Here is a 267-nt window from a genome sequence, read left to right as displayed (position 1 = left end):
GGAGCGTTGGGAGGTTTCGGGCAGCCTGGTCCGCCTGCTGGGGCCTCCTCCGCGGGGCCCTATGGCCCGCCGGTTTTTAGCTATGTTGCCTGTCCCACAGCTGCTGTGCTCCCTCAGTCCCTGGAGCTCCTAGCCAAGCCACAGACCTGCCTCTGAGGAAGGGAATGGAGCAGGGAGTAGAAAGGAGCCTCTGGGGGTGTGTGTCTGTAAGTGGGGCCCTGGCAGGCGGAGCAAGGCTGGGGTGTCTCTACCACTATGGCCATTTCT

This window comes from Herpailurus yagouaroundi, unplaced genomic scaffold (assembly GCF_014898765.1).
Source record: "Herpailurus yagouaroundi ecotype Mexico unplaced genomic scaffold, PumYag 184, whole genome shotgun sequence".
In the NCBI taxonomy this organism is placed as follows: Eukaryota; Metazoa; Chordata; class Mammalia; order Carnivora; family Felidae; genus Herpailurus; species Herpailurus yagouaroundi.
The sequence above is the reverse complement of the archived record's forward strand: the minus strand, read 5'-3'. Positions refer to the sequence as shown.